This window comes from Dipteris shenzhenensis, chromosome 22 (assembly GCF_047967505.1).
Source record: "Dipteris shenzhenensis isolate YYH24624 ecotype China chromosome 22, Dip_SZ_1.0, whole genome shotgun sequence".
NCBI classification, from domain to species: domain Eukaryota; kingdom Viridiplantae; phylum Streptophyta; class Polypodiopsida; order Gleicheniales; family Dipteridaceae; genus Dipteris; species Dipteris shenzhenensis.
The window spans coordinates 55,204,321-55,223,647 of NC_141617.1; the positions used below are offsets into that span (position 1 = coordinate 55,204,321).

The 19,327-nt window shown below is 40.7% G+C and overlaps 1 pseudogene; it reads left to right on the plus strand.

Moving 5' to 3' along the window:
* The first annotated feature begins 134 nt into the window (after window positions 1-134).
* On the plus strand, window positions 135-17,029 carry LOC147888315 (uncharacterized; annotated as a pseudogene).
* Window positions 17,030-19,327: the final 2,298 nt, after the last annotated feature.

Sequence of the window (19,327 nt, forward strand, 5' to 3'; positions counted from 1 at the left end):
AGCATCTCGTACTCCCCATCGTCTGCTTCTTTGCCCCTTCACATGCCTACCACCCCTTCACCTCTCGTCTCTGTCAAGCCCCTACCTGTTCGCCATTTCTCAAAGCCTTCTCCATCTACCACTTTCATCATCACATGGCAGCTGAAGATAAGCAATACTTGGAGGATTTGTTCCTCCAATACCACAAAATGATGGAGCATCAGGTTGATATTGCTTTCTTGCTGGGAGCACACCTTGTTCCAAGTTTGGCAAGTCACGTTGATATTGATCCTGATGATGAGGACATACTTGAGGATGAGGTTTTGAGCTCGGCGATTGAGAACATGTTTTCCAAGATCAAGGACAAGGTGACATTCACTGACTCCCAGAGCCACTACCTCCAAGACCCCTAAGGCCAAGAATGCCCCTACCCAAGAGAAGCAATCTCAAAGTGAGCCTTGTCTAGCCATGTGACAAGCTCTTCAAAGCTCTCTTGTTGGAGGACTTAGTAAAAATCAAGTTAGATATTCCCTTGAGTGTCACATGAAGGATTAAACTATTAGCTCCTTATTGGTGTTTTTGTCCTGATCTTGGTTAAGATCGCGTTGTAAATTTTCCTCCTATATTAATATAACTCCTTTCCTTGCAAAAAAAGAGAGTAGCACTCAATGTGCTTTATTGGATTTTGTTGATGCCAACATGCAAAATTGGATTTTATTGTGATAAATCGAATTGTGACAAATCGAATTTTAAAAAGTTTGTTGTGACAAATTGGATTTTACTACTAAATCAAAATCTTCCGAGCGTCTGAGTGAAGGAAAAAAAAAGCTTCCAACTATGTAAAAATATGGCAAAAATGGATCGGAAGTAAACATAGTTTCACTTAGAAATATGCAAAGTATTGTAGCAATGCCTATTTTATACACGAATCTTTACGTGAATCTTTGGGAATGGTGAGAACAGAATGGGATGGCTTTTGAAGAAACCCACATGTAGAGTAGACTTCTCCATGAAAATTCCCTTATGATCCTTCTTAACAACTTTTACTTAATAGGGGGTGACATTGAAAAACCTCTCTCAACCTATCTTCATGAAAGGGCTTCTCCAAAGAAAACTCATTGAAGCAAGCCATCAAGGTAGTTTCGCTAGCAAAACCCCTTTGAAGTAGTCTTCCAAGGTAGTTTGGATAGTACTTTTAAAAGTGACATAACTTTCACATCCAATGTCCAAATATAGTCATTCAGCCATTCAAATTGATCAAAAAGCCCCATTTGAGCACATCGATGAGGTTATATTTTGGAAAATCTTGCATATATAGTATTAAATATTACATGTATTTTATGAAAGTGATATTTAAGCCCAAGTTAATACTTGTTTATAGTAATTTAAATTTCTTTAAAAACATGTCCATAAATATCTTGTTATTAATACTATAAAAACACTAGAAAGATATTGCCATATGATATAAATATGTTTAATAAGTAATTATTTATGTATAATATTATTACATTGAGAGTGATTATGAGGGATGTTTCTTTAAAAAATTATTTTTCAACTCTTTTTTAAGGTAATAATAAGGGTACAAATGGATGTCTATGAATAAGAAGATTTATGTTATGTAAAAATGAATGAGTGACTAGTCTGTATAAAATAAAAGTCAAGATACCATGTTTCCTAAAGAAATACTATTTTTTAAATCTCTTGAAAAACATGCTCGAATAAACCTACTCATAAGTTTTTGCTCGTAAAATTGATGCATCCCCAATTGTCATAAGAAATCAACACTCAGGACATTTGTTACTCCACTAACTTTGATGTAGATGGACTAGCATTGTTGATTATGCTAATTTTGGAGAGGTTGGACTAACCACCTATTGATAAAATCCTTGACATCAAGGACAACCAAAAGGGATGGTTGGATTGACCGGTTACTTTTGCCAATCCGATTGATCCAGTATGCATGTATGCCTCAACTTCCTTACTTATAAGATTTGTCTTCATGTTCTTCAACTTCTCAAATTAGCTACGTGGTTTTTACCTATTATTGATTTGAGTGCTATACAATGAGTTGAAATATCCTTATGGTCTAGAGATTATATGATGATTGAATAATTGTAGGGCATTGCTTTGCTCTATGGGATATATTTTCCCCTTTCAATCCCCTTGCCATTAAGTATAAGTGTATCCCAAATCTCCACACATGTTTATACAAGGATTGGCACATTAGCTCCTACTTTGATCACCTATAGGATATTGTATCTTCTTCTGTCCAAGTTCTTCAATAACTTCTCTAGAATTGTTAACCCAAGCCCTTGTTGACATGGTATTGTTTAGACCAACATGGAGCTAAATGTTTTCCTTTTGCAATTATATTAGGGATTCTTACTACTTGACTAATAAGAGAACCTATATGTTGTTCTAATTACCACATTCTTTCTCTTGAAAGTCATGTTTTATTTTGGACAGAAGACAAATAATGACTTTTGCTATCACAAACTCATATACATGGGACAATAGGTGATCGACATCTCCAAAATAATTAAAAGCATCAACAAAATTTTCTTCTCTATGGATACTTTCTTCCTAATCTTCACTCTCTTCATAACACATTCTTTTCATGAGATAGAACTTGCCATCTCTACACATTAAAATGACAAGAGCAATAAAAATTTCAAGTTCATTGTAAAGAGTAAAATGAATGAAGTTGGAACTTTACTTTATGGGTAAAAAGGTGGATTTTATATTGTTTTAATTCAAAATTTGGAAAATAACATCAACTTGGGTTGTTGTATCTATAAAGTGCATCAAAACAAAATCGATGTCAAGACAAATGCAAGTTCCAAAATGCAAAAGCATAGACAAACATGCAAAAAATATAAAATTCAAGCATGTTGATTTAACTATTTAAAGTTATTGATGAGAAGAAAATAAATACTATGGTTGATTGACCTCAAAGAGATGTTTATGCAAGTGTATAAAAACAAATTTACAAACGTGTAGAGATATGCATATAGAGTATGAAATCAACAACAAAATCACTTTGGGGAATGGATCAACTTAGATTTTTACAATATTAATATACAAGAGTTTCTTTGAACACAAATCAAGATGGAAACCAACATCCAAATCATATTGGAATACACATGGTGCGATGAGCTATTGGACACCCTATATAACAAAAGTCAACACAAGCTCAACAAAATCATTACAGCAAACATTGGAAGCCAACATAGCTGAGTGAGAAAGCACATAAGAGCACCTTATTGTAAGTTAGGAAACATGTTTCTCAACTTGCAACAAATGAGCTGACAATTTGTTGCATACATTGTCCTCTTCTTGCCACCATTATTTTTGAAATGAAGAGATTCGAGTTTTATCAATCAAGCCAAGTAGACCAAAGGACATTGATGTTATCAAGAAATGGACCTTGGGTAGGATGATATTCTTTGTAAATTGATCGCCAAAAAATAGATGCAAAAAGATCAATCTTTATGCTACACTTAGTTGATTTTGCCTCATCTTACAAAATAAAAAATAAACATACTACGCATAGAGCTTTATGCCATATCCTTAGATCTATTGATATAACAAGGGGACTTGAAATTTATTGTCAAGGGTGTGTTGCTACATCTTCATTTCAATAAATTAAATGACAAAAACTCACATCATTCTACTTGGAGGGGTGCATAAGCAATGCACAAGGAAACTATAGATACCAATTCAAAATCAAACTTCAATCTTGTTGGTATACCTATAAATTGTGAAAACTTACCAAGTGCAATCATGTACAACAACAAAAAAACAATACTATTCCATAAAAATATGATACATTAGGGGAGATTTGGACTCAAAAAGGGCCTCGTATTAAGGGGGAAATCATTAGCACTAAGACAAAAAAGGGACCAATGGAAGGGGGGGTGGGATGCACATTGGTGGGTGCCACCTTTTGTTGATTGGTCAGATCTTTTCACCCCTCCCCCACTTTCTCCTATTGTTGGCCCACTTCCTTACACCCACTTCTTTTGGACCCACATGCAAACTCGTTTCTTGGAGGGGCCCAAAACAACACTTTTTGTTTTTATTTCCCAAATGTGCCCTTTCATGTCTCAAAGGATACCCCAGACTATTCCTATGCAAGGGTCCTTGTTTTCCACATAGATTGCTTCACTCTCACATAGCTACTCTACTATTTTCCACAAAATGGCCTCTTCTTCTAAGAGATGTTGCCCAAAGGATGACATCAATGATTATGTGCTTCAAAACATCAAAGATGATAATGGTGATTGGATGGAGCAAGATTTTTAAGGTTGGATCTTGGATTTACATGCAACCATCTGCTATTGGACCACATAGAGTCTGTGACCGAGGTGTTTTGAATAAGCATTGGAAAGGAAAGCTTCCCGGTTTCAAGCACGATTTGGTGATCATGGCTACAATTCAACATGTATACATGGCTAAAGATTTGTCCCTTGATCCTTGCATTGAAATAAGGAAGTTTCCTTGAAATTGTAAGTTCTCATATCTTTATCTTCTTTCTTGGAGTTTTCAATGTAAAAGTATACATTGCTCTATGTATTTGTTAATGGATTGTTCTTTTGTTGTGTTTTTGCAATCATTTTTCAATCTGACTTGGTGGAGGACCAATTTGAGAAGCCTAACTGGCACATTTGTTGCTCCTGAGGCTAGCATTGGTGAGCTAATATACCCGCATAAGTCATCAAAAGAACTCATTGATTCTTCTACTCGCGCACATATGTAATGCCATCACATGGAGGTAGGTATGGGAGACTCGTTAACATGCCAACACCCTCTTTGCATGACAAGGAGTGGCCTTTACCTGATCCATGGAGTGTGGATTCCTTGAGAATGAAGATTATTCAAGACATTCATGCTTCAATGAAGTTCTCACGGGGTTCTAGGTCCATTGGCTTACATTGGTTTGTTCATGCCCACATGTTTGTACATTTTTTTGCTTTTAGTGAGCAAAAAGGAACACCAACATTGTTCATCGTCAAGGATTTGAATGCTCTACCATTGCAACAAATGTTTGGAGACAATTGGACAATTAAAGAGAAAATTCAAGATGTAGACCACTATGAGTGTAGATTAATTGTCCCTAGTATCACTTTAAGATTATTAACTGCGAGAGCCACAATGTACAATAATTAAGAAAATAATATGCTTGGTATTTAGGGTTTCAACACGATAATTGAAGAGGTTTTTGAGGTGTCAATTGACTTTGGTGCATTGAAGTAGGGAAATTTACAAGTGTCACAAATCATGTTACCGTTCATTACATGATTTCATGTCTTCATTACATGCTACTACTTTTAAGGTTCAAATGGTAGTGTACTGGAGTAATATGCTTACACTTGCATGTGCTTTTTTTCTTGAATGCTTTCTTGCATTATTTATGACCTAAAAGCATCGTGCTCATATTTAAAACATAGGTTCCTCCTATATAAGAGGTAGGGTAGTTTATTTTTCTCATATTTTCTTCTTCTTCATTGCAAAAATCACGGAGAGCACTAGGGATGCCTTTCATAGTTTTCTCCTTCAAACTCCCTATGTGGATAGAGTGGAGGTTTTGTTTATGTCCTTTTGCAGGAAGGTGGATGTGTTGGAAACTACCAGTGCAATATATGTGTCTCCCTCAGAGCCCTACATGCCAATGCCTTTTACGCCTTTGTTGTGGAGGCTAGACTTGCTGAGGTGGAGGCTAAACTTGTTGTGCTTGCTGAGGTGGAGGCTTAGCTTGAGGTTGAGGTGGAGGCTATGGCGCATGGAAATGAATCCGTTGCAAAGGAGGTGGTGGCACATTCCTTGTGGCATCAGCCCAAGGTGGAGGTGCCTCTTCCCTAGCTAGAGCTTGTGACATTCTTCAAGGAGCCTTCGATTTTATTTCCCTATGTCTTCTTGGTCCCACTCTTGGTGTTACACGAGGAAGACCCACCTTGAGATAACGTGTTGTGGGGAGTGAAATGCTATACCGTGGAGGTGCTCAAGGCCTTCGACCGCTCACCATAGATCGATGCGCACCTCTGTCGTGCTTAGATCCATGGGTGTCATGCTCATGGCCTCCGGAATCTCTCATGCCTGTGCTCCACAAGATGAGGAAGGGGAAGGGAAAGGGGGGGGAGGGGAGGGATGAGAAGGTGCGTGAGAGCGTGGTGAAGGGGAATGGGGAATGCATATACGTAGCACCAACGAGCAAGGAAATAATGAAAACAAACATAAACAACCAAATCCACAACAATAGGGAGTGAGAGGGAAGTACAAAGCTTGTATTCCTTGCCAATGAGAATGAAGACCAAAGTCAAAAGACTTGGCTTTATACATGACCTTTTCCAAAGGCAATTCCAACCCTAACTTTCCCCTCCTAGACCTAATTCTCTAGTTTGGTCAAAATAGACCCAAACTGAGATCTAATTGGCTTGGCCTCTTCCTAGTAGTGTTGGGAACAATATACAAGGATTCTCTACTTCCTCTCCTCTCATTTCAATTAAATGGACTTTGCTATATATAACAATATGTGCGTTTCTACATATGTACAAAAGAATGGCAAAAAATGTAGGTAGGACCTCTGTTAACCCTTCAATAAATGGTTAACATGCTCCTCAACCTGAATTAGATCCAGGTCCTTGGATCTATGGAGGATTGGCGATGATGAGGATTACTCGGTGTAGAGCAAAACATTTGCCTTCTCCATCCATTCGACTATCTCCAAGCGGGTAAGTAGGCGAGGGAGGGTGCGGGAAAACACCTAATTGGGTCTCCAAAAAAGATGAGAAAACATGTCCTCGAAGATGCCGATGTCATTGGAGGGGAGATTTTAGACTCTATAGTACAACCGAGTTACTTGTTGAAGATTAGGGCCTCGGTTGAGGTTGAAGAGGATGGGAGTAGTGACCTCGGCTTCCTGCTCTTCCTTGTTGATGGGGATTTCCTATGGAAGAGGGTAGCAATGAGTTGGAAAAAATGGATTGTGGCCTTGATTGCCAAAATGGGCACTCTGCGGAAGTCACTGTAGAACTCATTCATGCAGTTGCAGAAGGCTTCTTCGATGTCAATGGCTTTCCTGTGAGGGAAGTATGGAAAATTCCATAAGACCTTGGTGTCCTTGCTCTAGATCTCTTTGAAGGATTTCCATGACCAGCAGCGCTTGATGTGGAAGTACATGGGATCCACCCGAACTGATGTCAGTTGGTCGTAGTAGATTTGCCAGCGGGCTCGGATCAACAGGTACGGGATTCTCCACTTGGGTTGTAGGCCTATGGCAGCTCGGGTGAGGGGAGATACTTCAAGATTTAGGGGCTTGGCGCCTCCGCGAGTATGCCATGGGTGCTTATCTTTCCAGGCATCGAACTTGTCTTACCGTAGGAAGATTTGGGTCTCGATGTCGAAAAGCCATGCGAGAGCATCACTTGGGTTGTCAAAGAGTGGCTTCAAATGAGCAAACCCCGTGATGTCCATCTGCATCCTGTAGGTTAGGATGTTGCGGCTCCAATCATCGACAATAAAGGAGAAGGGGAGTGGCAGGTTATGTTCTTCATCTAATGTGGGAGAGGGGTTGGCAAGAAGGTTAGCCAGAGGGGTGGGTTGTGTGGTTGTGGTACTAGTAGGTGGGGTGGATGAATTGTGTGGGGGTGCATCCGTGAGTGCATTGGAAGAGGGGGGCTAGGAGCTGCTTGGTGCATGGTGATTGTGTGGTGCAAGGGGTGGTGGTGGGGGCAGAGGGGGGAGTGGTGGTGTAGGGGCTCGGGGAGATGATAGTGGGGAGGGGTCCTCAGCATTTGGTGAGTCATCGGAGGAGTCATAGTGGCTTTGATTTGAATTGTAATTGATGGCTAAGTCATCCTCTTTGATCTTCCACTCTTCCTCTATGAGGTTCTCTGGGTATGCCACGTGCATAGTCTCAAAATCATTGATTAGCGTATTTTGGATATGTTGTAATTGTTGTTGTACTCTATTAAAGGGAGTAAGAATTCCGCTAGGGTGGTAGAGGGAAGAATGGTGCTTGTGGAGGTGTACTAGGACTTTTTTGGCCTTATGATGGTCCTCCTCATCTAACTAGCTAAGACCTCTAGCCATAAAATCTAGTTGGATGGGATAGGGCAGCAAATCATCTGGTTTGATCAACTCGATGAAGTCTTGGCCATCGTAAAAAAGGTGGGATTTTCCTAGTACATTCACCCAAGCAGCAAAATTCAATGCAATTGGGTGCATTGGTAGTTTGTAGAGGTCGGTGGGTTGCTGAGGTGTGAGGTTAGAGGCAAAAATGGACATGGTGATGTAAGGGTGGCTGCTGGAGTCGAGCTTGTCGAGTACGGTGGAGAACTAGTGAGGTGGGATGGGAAGGTTGCTGTCAATATGATGGGGGAGGAGGGCTAAGTGGAGCGTGTGTGTGTGCATGAGGAGGGTATCATGGGATGTGCGAGGGGTGAAGGTTAAGTGCGAGTGAGAGTTGGGTGGAGGTGGTGGCGATGTGATCCAGCTGTTGCTTGAGGGATGGATCAGTGGATTGGATGGGAGTAGGGGCTTGGTGGGCTTCTTGAAGTTCTTTGGATAATTGCACGATTTGTGCAGCACATTGTTTAAGAAGGGTCAGGGCGACGGTGGCCTGCTACCGGATTTTCTCGAGTTCCACCTCTTGCTGCTGCTTTGTGTCCTAAATGGCCTTTTCCACGACCTCTATTTGTTGCTGTTGTTACCTTTGTAGTTCTTCTTCAAGTGCCTAAAGGTGGTCATTATATTGCTGTAGCTCTCTCTTTTGTCATTCTTTGTAATGTTCATTGGCGACCTGTAACTTTTTCACTTCTTTCCAAAGTGCCTCATTATATATGATGATTCTTTCTTTGTCTTGTTGAATCTGAAGGAGCAAATTTGTAGCCTCATCCCGGTCTTTGTAAGTTGTGTCGGCTACAAGCTTGGCTTCTTGGACCATGTACCGTTGGCCAGTGTAGGCTGCTCGTGCTGCAATGGCAGTCTGCTCATTCACTTGTAGCAGCAAGTCTTCGACATCATCCAGTTGGAGGAGTTGGCCTAGACTTAGGCAAAGGTGGCTAGAATTTGGGTAAGCTGAACCGAAAGGGGGTTAGAGGTGGTTAGTGGTGGAGGAGGAGGTGGTGGCATGGAATAGGCTGGGCCCTTGCCTTTCTTGAGGTAGCAGAGGGTTGTTGCAGCTCTTTGCTATTCAATGGAAGGGGTGTCCAAGGGGGGGGATACCTATGTTGTGGCTAGTGCACCGGGTGTTGGATTAGGAATTTGTATTGTAGAGGCTTGGCCGGGCTCTGCAGGGTCTGGCTATTGCTCAGATGATTGGACCTCCGCTCCAGTTTTTGTTTGTTTGGGTCCGATTGTTTCAAGGGTGAGGGTGAGGCCTATAAAACTGTTGTAACCAACCCAAGGGGAGCTAGTTCGAGGACCATTCCGAGGAGGTGATAGATAACCAATGTCAAGGTCATGGGGTTTCGTCATGGGGTTTCCATTCCCTTGATTGTGGTGTTGGCGTTGATGATCGATTTCCTGGAATAAGTGATCTGCCCAGTTCATGGAGAAAAAATTGGGCTGGCACAACCTTGCTAGGTGTCCATGGAGTATGATCGACCTACTTGACTTGCAGTAGCACTGTCATTACTCGAGCTACCTTCCTCAATGCCAAATACTAGATTACCTCAAAAGGGATGCTATTTTTGTGCTTGGCTGGATTACTTCGGACCCATGGTTCCAGGATTTTGTGGACATTTCAGATTTGGACATGTTTGTTCGAGGAAGTTGGTAGATGTAGGGCTTGATGTACTGCCTGTTTTGAAAAGATAACCTCCTGCATGCTGGTGTTAAGGGCATTAGTGACAGCTATCTATTTTGTGACTGGCTTGTAGTTGTCGACAAGCCAAGTTCTTCCTGTACGTCCGAAGGTATCCGTAATAATCTTTTTGACTTTGGGTAGGACAGATGTTGGGGAAATGTAGTGTCCCTTCTCAAAGTCGACTGAGGGGGAGGTTCAAACTTGGCTTGATATTCCCTCACTAGATTGTCTCATCCCTCCTCACTGTAGCATTGGGGCCATTGTAGACAACTCGAAACCATTTCACATCAAGAATGAAAAAAGAAAACCTTCTGAAAGAGACTTCCAAAATTTCTTGTATGTCCCACAATAATCTAATTGTGCAGAAATGAGATTGGCATCTGATCAGCTTGCTCGACTATCTTGTATAGAGTTAGCATTCATGCCGTAATCAAAGGTTATCCTCTTTGAATCAAGGCGTTCCACACGAAAGTGTTGCCCAAATGACCAAAGTGCACTATAAGATTTGTACTCCAAGATAAAAGCATTCAAATACATTGCAACAATTGTCAATTGAACATGGAGTAAGATTAGTATAGCATGCCTTTTGTAAACACATATGTCAAGATTATTGATGATAATGATGAGGCAAGTTATGCTCACATGCAAATCACACCCGATAGCCATCTCCCATTCATCATCGCTTACTCTCTCTCCTTTGGTGCAAGCTTTGTGAATAGCGTCTTGTAGCCAATGATGGTCCAAATCATTGGGTAGAAGAGCAAGATCGATTGGATATGGTTGTGCCCTATGTCTCCTTCGAAAGATGGCTCTTTCAATTGACCTTTGCTTTTTAGCATCTTCATATCTCTCAATCCACTTCTACATGTGTGCACTATTAATGATACAAAATTTGTTCACCTTGTTCCTCACATTCTCACTCATCTTTCGTACAGTCCCCTTTCCTTGAGCCGCCTCTCCCACAATGTGTTCATCATCCTCATTATCTTTCCAAAGGAGTGGCATATCAACATCCATGCGTGAAAGATACTCTATAATATACACCAACAAATCATGGACTAGTCATTCCTTTGCCATGCTTCCCTTAGGCCTTGCTCTTTGCCTTATAAATCCCTTCAATGTTTTCATAAACCTTTCAAGGAAAAAGATCCATTGACGATGGACTGTTCCTACAATAGCAACCTCATCTACTATATGCACAAGCAAATGCACCTATATTGTCATAATACTTAAAGAATAATGTTTTCAAGCAAGTATACTGCCTCAATGGAATCCAACCTTGCTGCCTCAATGCTTGATATAGAAATATCCTTCGAAGAGATCGATCCGTATTGACAATCATTTAGAAAACCCATAGATGCGCTACATTATGAACTATTTCTAAAAAAAACAGAGCGTCCATACAAATCACATTAGGGGCTCACAAGTATCATACCTCACAATGTTGCCAATTTTGTAGATGGCTCTTCTCAAGTGTGACATCAAGCACCCCTTCACTGCAATTGGGAGGACGAACTACAGTCACAACACATCTCTTGTTAGTCAGAGTAACCCATTGTCATTGCACTTAACCATGTTACATAATGAAGTATTTGCATCATGTGAAGTATTAACCATGTTACATGCAATAACTTGTGCCAATCATGTGACTTCAGCCCACTAAGCTTGTTGTCCCTTGTGAAAGATCCCTTCAAGCAATTCATGTGTCCTGTCGGTGTCTGAAAGGATGTGATTTCACCTTTCATCATTGTCTGCTCCTGCTTCATCAATACCTAGAATCTTGACACTATTACTTTGTCTGCTCCTTCTCTCAGAATCCTGACACTACAATGCAAGACTTGCGAGCTGTCAACTTTATGGTCTCGCATCTATCACCTTGCCTCTAGATTTGCACTTTCCCCTTGCATAGAAGGTCTCCCTTGTGACAACATGTTGAAGCTGCATTTAGGAGCTCCTTGTTTTTGCATCCTCAATTTAAACTTGTGGCATGGAATAGGGATCAACACAGTTTTTCCATCTTGGGAAGAGCTTGTAGCACCTTTAGTGACATTCACTTGCCCACCAAGATCCTCCAAAAGGAGAGGCCTTGTTGGAAAGAAGTACATGGTAGTAGCAAAAGTGTCATCTTTGGGAAGAGGTTCAAAGGGATTTGGAAGAGGGTTAGGAGGGGGGGTTCAGAGGGATTCACAGGAGGTCGAGAGGGGGTAGGGGATGGGGTCCAGAGGGAGTCAAAATAGGGTTAGGAGGGGTGGGTTTAGAGGGATTCATAGGAGGGTCGGGAGGCTTTAGGGGATGATGTTTAGAGGGATTCAGAAGAGGGTTAGGATGGGTGGCTTTAGAGGGATTCATAGGAGGTTCAGGAGGAGGTAGAGGATGGGGTTTAGAGGGAGTGCGAAGAGGGTTAGGAGGGAGGGTTCAATGGGATTCGCAAGAGATTCAAGAGGGGTAGGGGATGAGGTCAAAGGGATTCAGAAGAGGTTTGGATGGCTCACATGCATGAGTCTTATCTGTCTATATAGCTGTGCTATCCTTGGTTGTATGGTGTGAGAGAGCTCACCACTTGGTAAGAGATTATGCAGCTCATCTTTTGTGTGTCACATGTGTCTCTCTCCCTCTCTGAACTTTAATACTATGGACCCCTGGTTGATCTGTTTCTTGACACTCATTAGTGTCTAATGAATTAGACCCTCGAGGGGTTCACCATAAAAAATTTAGTATACCATGTGCATTCAAAGGAAGGGGTATTTTAATTCAACTTTTGGGAAAAAATTAACAGGATTACAATAACAGGAGGGGGTTCTTAATTCAACTTTGGAAAAAAATCGGTTAGTTCATAAGTAAAGAGGGGTGTTTTTATTAGGGGAAATAATTTAGTTGAGGGGTTTTTTAAATACCCCTTTAACGCACGTGATACATAAGGTTTCTTAGTAGTACACCCCCCAAGATTAGACCTCTCAGACCAATCCTGTAGTTCTAATGTCCAATTTATTAGAGAGACACTTCTTATTTTCTATCTATTTGAAAAAACATACTAAAATCATAAATTTCTCATCAAGTTTTTTTTTGCGATGAAAAAGGTTGGCCCTTTTCGATGAGTGGCGTCTTTTATGTGAGGCTCCAGAGATACCTCATAGATACCAAATGCTCTTGGAAAGGAAGTATGTCCATATTGGGCCTCTGTAAACTCTTAAGGACATGGTAGTAAGCCTCAAAGCGAGCATATAAATCAGCCATTATGTATGATTTGTTATTCTTGAGACTTTGATCGGAGCTTCCTTCCAAAATATGAATGTCAACTATGCTAATGGATGGAAGTTTAGAAGAATGATTGGCAATGACTGCCAAGAAGAACGTTTGAATTTATCATGTGAAATGCATAAAAGGGATCCAAACATCGGATGCTTTGATGATTACTTCATGCATTGAAACCTTCCAAAAGACACATGTACACAAGTTGCTTCCTCCCCACATTGAATGCCACCCAGATGCACGTTTGCAAAGACATGGAGATTGGGATCAATGGAATTATGGTGAAGAGAATGGACACCATCTCTTAAGGTCGCCATGCAATCCTCATGCAAGAATTGAAATTGGGCACCTAGATATGCAACGATGCTTGAATATCATACACCTACTTGAATCACTAGAAGAGCTCGCCTGAAAAGCATCTATTCTTTGATGGAATCATGAAAAATTCAGAAATACACAACAAAAGAGCGTTGTGAGGACATGACGAATTGTTGTCGAGGGTCTATATGCAACCAAAAAATGTAGGTTTAAGCTCATACCGCATAAGATTGATCTCTCACTGCATCAAATCTCTGACACTTTTGATGTCTTTGCTCCAACTAACCAGCAATGGCATACCATAGTTCATTGGCTAGAACATCACTTCGTCTACCACATATTTTAGTCCATCCCAGAGGAACCTCTTTCCGTCCATCTAGTGTTCGTACCATCAATTGTTCACTCAAACATATATATGGATCAATTCTTTTGGAGTGGCTTCAATGTGCCTCAAATATGTGTGCACAATCGACCAAATATCTTTTCGGTAGTAAGCGTCAGTAAACTGGTTCGAATCTTCTCTCTGACAAGCAGAGGTATGACCTTGCCAGAATATTCAATGCCTCCATCGCCCTTTACCTTGTCAAGCATCCTTAAACTTCTGCTCGCGTGCTCAAACAATCCATCTAGTTTTCCCTCATCCCTGTCTCTACTAGTGTCATCCAACCCTTTCCTCCTCTACCTCCATCGCCCCGTGCCACTCCCGCTTATAGGCTTCTGAGGTTAGGCTCTTCAATCTTTTAATATCTTGACATGCTATTCTTTTTTGGCTAGGGGGTAGAGGTGGACTACCACCAGATGGGGAAGGAGTTCCCACCTTCCACCTTAGATGGGGATGAGCATTTTCTGAGCGAAATCTTCCGAGCGTCCGAGCGAAGGAAAAAAAAAGCTTCCAACTATGCATAAATATGGCAAAAATCGATCAGAAGAAAACATAGTTTCACTTAGAAATATGCAAAGTATTATAGCAATGCCTATTTTATACAAAAATCTTTAGGTGAATATGTAGGAATGGTGAGAGCATAATGGGATGGCTTTTGAAGAAACCCACATGTAGAGTAGACTTCTCTATGAAAATTCCCTTATGATCCTTCTTACAACTTTTACTTAATAGGGGGTGACATTGAAAACCCTCTCTCAACCTATCTTCATGAAAGAGTTTCTTCAAAGAAAGTTCATTGAAGCAAGCCATCCAGGTAGTTTCGCCAGCGAAACCCCTTTGAAGCAAGTCTCCCAAGGTAGTTTCGCTGGCGAAACTACCTTGGACAGCACTTTTAAAAGTGACATAACTTTCATATCCAATGTCCAAATATAGTCATTCAACCACTCAAATTGATCGGAATACCCCATTTGAGCACATCTATGGAGTTATATTTTGGAAAATCTTTCATATATAGTATTAAATATTACATGTATTTTATGAGAGTGATACATAAGCCCAAGTTAATACTTATTTATAGTAATTTAAACTTCTTTAGAAACATGTCCATAAATATGCTATAAAAACACTAAAAAGATATTGCCATATGATATAAATGTGTTAATAAGTAATTATATATGCATAGTATTATTACATTGAGAGTGATTATGAGGAATGTTTCTTAAAGGAATCAACACTTATTTAAGGTAATAATAGGGGTATAAAGGGATGTCTCTAAATAAGAAAATTATGTTGTGTAAAAATGAATGAGTGACTAGTCTGTATATTTTTATGATAAAGGGATCTAGTTCTAGTGAAAATAAAAGTGTAAAAACCATGTTTCCTAAAGAAAAACATTTTTAAAAATCTCTTGAAAAACACGCTCGGATAAACCTGCTCATAGGTTTTTGCTCGTAAAATTGACGCATCCCACCTTAGATGAGATGGATGGGGAGACACGTGAGGACACAGTTCGAAATAAAGCCGAGGAAAATGTTGACCCTCCTGTTAATCTCGAGTCAATCGAGCCAACCAAGGTTTACCATCCTCGTCAGTGTGCAATGAAACTTGAGGTGTCAGAACCCAAATATAGTAACCAAGTCATAAATGAAAGGGGTGAGTAGGTGCAACGGCCAGCAAAGCGGGAACCAAGGTGGCGGAGTAGTTGTTTTAGCATGCAGGATAAGGTGTGCAGACTTCAGGGCAGTCCACACATTCCTCCACACACAATTGACACTCTAGACATTCCAGCAATCCACTCCACTGACCTACCTCAAGACTACACAGGGAGCTGAGAATAGAGAATCTTGATCAAGCCCGAAAAAAAAGAAAAGGAAAAACTACACTAAAATCAAACAAAGACCAACTCAAATACAAACAGCTGAGTGATATGCTATAAAATGACGATGACGATGTCATCATTTGAAGTTTCAACTTGAAACGGATACTGCTGTTGGGTTAAATTTAAATAACCATGTGTGTGTTGAAATTGTTCTAGCAAGAAGTATCCATGACAATTGCCAAAGTTCAAGGGATGTATCTGTAGCATTTAGCGCTTTGAATGCCATAGGTACCATATTTCTCCGTCAACAATATTTGTGAAGCGAAGGGAGTTGTTGCTGTGCATCCGAATGTTGGAAGGGAGCCCTATCTTCTATTACTGATTAAATGTGTGGAATCGAAGGCCTTCGACCAAGTGGTACGAGTCACCGATGGCCCATGGTCGCTGAATGATCAGAACAGCCATAGCCCATCACCCATGTGATGAAAAGGTGGAGTGATCAGTATTTACGGACATTACAACATCACATGAACGTTCCTACTGTTTGTTTGCGGGCGAGGGCATCATTCAGTCATAGCCCATCAGCCATGTGATATAAAAACCCGCACAATTACGGACATTACAACATCATGTGAAAGCTCCTGCTGGTCGTTGCAGATGGACAACGTGTGCTTCGGAGTGACTCTAAACACCGAACGTTCGATGAAACAACCGTGAGTATACTCCTATAAATTAGGCACACTACTTGCTCACCCCTCACTGCAATACTCGCGTCTACAACCAATAGCGCCTTCGACGTAATTCCTCCTGTGATCTGCGACATGTCTTCCGCCCAGGTCGGTACCTACCTGTCTTTAATCAGCTTCTTCTGAAGTATACTCTGCTCGACGTTGCTGCCAGTCGAGCAAGCACTTCATCTTGCACCCTCACTCCACTACTTTGCTTCATGTTGCAGCAGAACTCAGCACAGATTCTCGGACCTTGGGGGGGCTTGGGAGGCAATGCCTTCGACGATGGATGGCAAAACTTAGGCATTGCCAAGGTGACAATCTACTACACCGAAGTTCTAAACGGTTTGGAGGTGGTGTACGCGAACGGAACAACGGCCCTTCACGGTCGGGGAGTTGGCTATATGGTCATTTAGCTCAAGATTATTCTTGCTAGCGAGCAAGATGTTCTACCTCCGCTAATTCTTCTTTCGTTGTATGTTATATATGCGTAGATCGTGGTAAACTCGGCAGAGGGCGAGGCATTGAGCGACATCCGCGTCACTCTAGGTACTCATCGCGGCTACTTCAGCGGCGATCCTAATGACACCGGGGTGGTGGCTCTAGGCCTCTCCACCTCAACCGTGACCGACTATCCAAGCCGCGGAAACGGTCAGGGCGTCCGCCCGCAGATTGTAGGCTTCTTCGGCAGTGCGGGCGATCTCATCGATCGCCTCGGTGTTTACGTATCTAACGTGCGTGCCTAGCAGCACAAGCATATCACAGGAACATCACGCAGCCTTACTAAATAAGCCGCTGTCACACGCAGACAGCTAGAGGTGCGTGATCTGCAATGGGGGCATATATGTTGCAATGGAAGTATGTATTTGATTATACTATATAGTATGAGCAGCTATTAAAACTTGTCCGCCCTCCTTGTCAACGTGCGGACTAATTGTCGCATTGGAACTAACATGAAAACTTGAATACTAATCATGAATGTGCCAAAATAGCAAAGTACGTTAAAGTAAATTACCCCTCTCATGTAGTGATCCCAGCATCACCCCACATGAACAATGCTTCAAGACTTGGAATTTCCTTTTCATTGCATGACTAGGCAAGCTCCACCACTCTTATACATGGTTCATCTCATAAATGTCACCTATGTGTCTTGTTCGGTGATCAATCTTTCCATCGTCTACACATTTTTTTGTTCCCCTCTTGGAAACGAGAAGAAATCCAATGAAGGACAAAGGCGCAAAGCATTCGCTACCGTTGCCATACTAGTTGTAGTTCTTGGCTTATCATATGCCTGACCCCTTTCGATATATGCGTAATTTTTGTCATCCCCATGTTCAATGTCAGTTGGAGATTTTCCTGGCTTTTGATTCCGCTCCTAGCTCCACAACGTTTGCTTGTGAGCCGGCAATGCAGAAATTGTCTGCAAACCTGTACATTTCATTCGACGATACTTGGGGTCCAAAGTCTGGGGAGCTTCATCGCCTTCATTAGCTCATATATTTGGTCGGCAGATCATCCTGATAACCTATTGTGGGAGTCTGTCTTGGGAAGGAGACTCCTAGCTGGGCTGGCCGTTTTTCCTCCCTTCTCTTCAGATATGTACGCTCGTATAGTGCTCCTTCCCCATCCGCCTATATATATATATCATATACATATATGTGTGTGTGTGTGTATATATGTGTATGTATGTGTATATATGTGTATATACACACACACACACACACACACACACACACACACATGTATGTATGTGTATATATGTGTATGTATGTGTATATATATGTATATGTATGTATGTACATATATGTGTGTGTATACACACACACACACACACACACACATATGTATGTATGTATGTATATATGTATGTGTATATATATGTATGTATGTGTATATATATGTATATGTATGTATGTATGTATGTATGTATGCCCATGTATGCATGTAAGTATTATGCATGTATGTATGTGTGTGTGTGTATATATGTACATGTATGTGTATGTGTATGTGTATGTGTATGTGTATGTGTATGTGTACATTTATGTATATATAAGTAACGAAGAAACTAAGAAACTTGCATAACTAAGGGACTAAGAAACTAAGAAACTAGGAAACTAAGAGACTAAGATACTAGGAAACTTAGAAACTTAAGTAACTAAGCAACTAAGAAACTAGGAAACTAGGAAACTTAGAAACTTAAGTAACTAAGAAACTAAGTAACTAAGAAACTAAGAAACTAAGTAACTAGGAAACTAAGAAACTAAGAAACTAGGAGCATAGGCATAAAGAAGAATAGGCATATAAGAGTGTAGAAGTATAGAAGCATAGGCATATATGAGCATAGGCATATAAGAGTGAGCATAGGCATAAATGAGTGTAGAAGCATAGGGCATGAAAGAATAGGAGTGTAATAGTATATGAGCATAGAATAATAGTAGTGTAGGTTTATAGGAGTATAAAAGTATAAGACCGTAGAAGAATAGGAGAACTATAAGAGTCTAGTAGAATTGGAGTGTAATGTGCAATATGGACTATACAAGGAGATTGAAATAAGCGCAAGAGATTGCAAGCACAAGCTTTGTTAATGAAATAATGTTATCAATGTTTTATTTGAGGTAAGTAGATGATAAGTATAACGTTTTTTTAAATACAGAAAGAGAATATATATAATTCAAAGAAAAGGATTAGAAGAAAATAAGATTATCATCCTGGAGGATAAGACAAGGAGAGCCTTATTGCTTCTTCCTTATACATTGGATCTCTAGGTCCCCAAAATATCATGAGCTGGCAAGCTTCATGCTTGATTCGATCAAAACTAACAGTGTTGCAACTGTCCTGGTTAAACACTACATTGTTATGATAAAGCCATGCCTCTTTAATGGCTATAGCTCGGATGATCTAAAAGAGAGCAAAATAGTATTTAATGCTCGATCGACCATGCAAAGGATATCCTCAACCTAGGTGATATTGGAATGTTCTCAAAGAGGCACACCCATCCGATAAGTACTTGGTCAGATAACATACCTAAGGGCGTGTTTTTTTGC